The sequence below is a fragment of the Chrysochloris asiatica genome, unplaced genomic scaffold (genome assembly GCF_000296735.1).
Source record: "Chrysochloris asiatica unplaced genomic scaffold, ChrAsi1.0 scaffold00096, whole genome shotgun sequence".
In the NCBI taxonomy this organism is placed as follows: domain Eukaryota; kingdom Metazoa; phylum Chordata; class Mammalia; order Afrosoricida; family Chrysochloridae; genus Chrysochloris; species Chrysochloris asiatica.
In genome coordinates, this window is record NW_006408614.1 from 2,095,908 (window position 1) to 2,098,308 (window position 2,401).

The 2,401-nt window shown below is 49.2% G+C and overlaps 1 pseudogene; it reads left to right on the forward strand.

Annotated features, from left to right (window-relative positions):
* The first annotated feature begins 1,103 nt into the window (after positions 1–1,103).
* Positions 1,104–2,153, forward strand: LOC102826903 (annotated as a pseudogene).
* The last annotated feature ends 248 nt before the right edge of the window (positions 2,154–2,401 follow it).

The following is a 2,401-nucleotide window of genomic DNA, read 5'->3' on the forward strand; positions in this document are numbered from 1 at the left end:
TCCATATTATAGTTAAATCCTCAACAGCACATAACAACAACAACATGTAATTTAAATGTAAGCCTTCTAAAAGCAAGGAGATACGCTCTTGGTTTCTATATGTAGTTAATGCTAAGTGCAGTCAAATCAGCTCCGACTTTTAGCAACCCAGTATAGGGTTTCCAAGGAGGGGCTGGTGGATTTGAACTGCTGACCTATAAGGTATCTTTAACTTTCTGAACATGATGAAAAAGTGTCCACAACTCAGTCCAGTTTTCCTTCACTTGCTGTGGGTCTGACATGTGAGCTTTGATCACGTCTCCGTTTTGTCCTGCCTACCCCTAGAGAGCAGCAAAGTGAATGACCACTTGGGCTGGGAAGGAACAAGAGTGAAAGTAAATCGTCAGGGCCCTGTAAAGATTCGGGGTAAGTTAAAGTTTGTACCACTTTTACTTTGCTCTGAAGGTCAGTACAATTTTTTTCTAAGGTTTTGAAGTACGTCGATCCTCCTTAATTTTTTTTTTTACTAGTCGAGATTAGGAACATATTTAAGAGCCATGGAATCTAGACAATAAACCTGTTTCCTGCTTGTTGCAAGGTTGTAAATCTTTCTTAGTTCTTAATTCACCCCTGATATGGTTTCTATGTTTTGTATTATTTTCCCGTCTGAGTTTATATGACTCTACTTGGTAAAGTGTAAGAAGAAAGCTTATTCTCGCAGTGTGCTTTCAAATTTCCCCTCTAGATAAGCGGTTTTCTATCTTGGACAGGCCTTTGGGGTAAAAGTAGAAGTACCGATTCAGTAACTCAAAGTCCTTACAGTTGTTGTTGTTGTTAAGTGCCATCGAGTCGGGTCCGACCCATAGCGACCCTGTACAGGGTTTCCGAGGGTGTAAATCTTTACGGGAGTAGAAAGCCTCATCTTTCTCCCGCGGAGCGGCTGGTAGTTTCGAACCGCTGACCTTAAGGTTCGCAGCCCGATTCGTAACCATTACACTACGTAATTCGTAACCTTACAGAGCTACTGTTAAAACTTCCAATATTCTACCCAATTTAAAGTGTCTCCCCCGGCGAGATCTGGGCTCGGGCCCAGCAGCGAGGCCGCTGCCTTGCAGCCCGCAGCCATGGCCTCGGGCGACACCCTGTACATCAACACGAAGGGCTCGGAGATCGTGAAGCTGCACGAGATCGAGATGGAGACCATCCCGGTGGAGACCAAGGTAGTGGACGAGGAGGAGGACGAGGACGGCGGCGAGCAGAGCGGCCATCGGCACGCCGGCCACCACCATCACCACCACCCGCCCATGATGGCGCTGCAGCCGCTGGTCACCGACAACCGGACCCAGGTGCACCACCACCCGGAGGTGATCCTGGAGCAGACAGGCGAGGAGGTGGTGGGCGGCGACCCCTCGGACGGACTAAGCACCGACGACGGCTTCGACGACCAGATCATGAACCCAGTGCCTGCGCCAGCCAGAGACGACAACGACTACATCGAGACCTTGGCGGTGGCCGGCAAAAGCAGCGGCAGCGGCCGCGTCAAGAAGGGCGGCGGCAAGAAGAGTTACCTGGGCGGCGAAGACCCGGGCAACAAGAAGTGGGAGCAGAAGCAAGTGCAGATCCAGCCGCTGGAGGGCGAGTTCTCCGTCACCATGTGGTCAGATGAGCATGAGAGAGTGTTTGAAATGCACATCATTGGGGAGAACTCCCCTCCTGAGGGGATACCTGGCATGGACCTCTCAGATCCCAAACAACTGGCAGATTTTGCTAGAACGAAGCCAAGAAAAATTAAAGAAGACGATGCTCCAAGAACAATCGCTTGCCTTCATAAAGGCTGCACAAAGATGTACAGGAACAACTCCGCCATGAGGCAGCATCTGCGCACCCATGGTCCCCGAGTCCACGTCTGTGCAGAATGTGGCAAAACTTTTGTCCAGAGAGCAAACCTAGAACGTCACCAACTGGTTCATACTGGAGAAAAGCCTTTTCAGTGCACATACGAAGGCTGTGGGAAGCGTTTCTCACTGGACTTCAATTTGCGCAGGCACGTACAAATCCACACCAGAAACAGGCCCTATGTGTGTCCCTTCGATGGTTGTAATAAGAAGTTTGCTCAGTCAACTAACCTGGAGCCTCACATCTTAACACATGGTAAGCCCAAAAACAACCATTGAGACTGTGTGGTGATGAGCGAGACGGGGTGGGGGAGGGGGAGACTTATAGGATGTACCAGTTCGTTGATTGGTGATGCGAGGAGGGGATTGTAACCACGGCAATGAAACAATATACGATAGGATGAATGTAAAACTGATGTTCTCCCATGTAAACTGTCACATAATTCACAATAAAACTTAAAAAACAACAACCAGTGAGAGGAAAAGAGGAGAGCAAACCCCCTTCTCAGCCTAGAGAATCCTCTTGC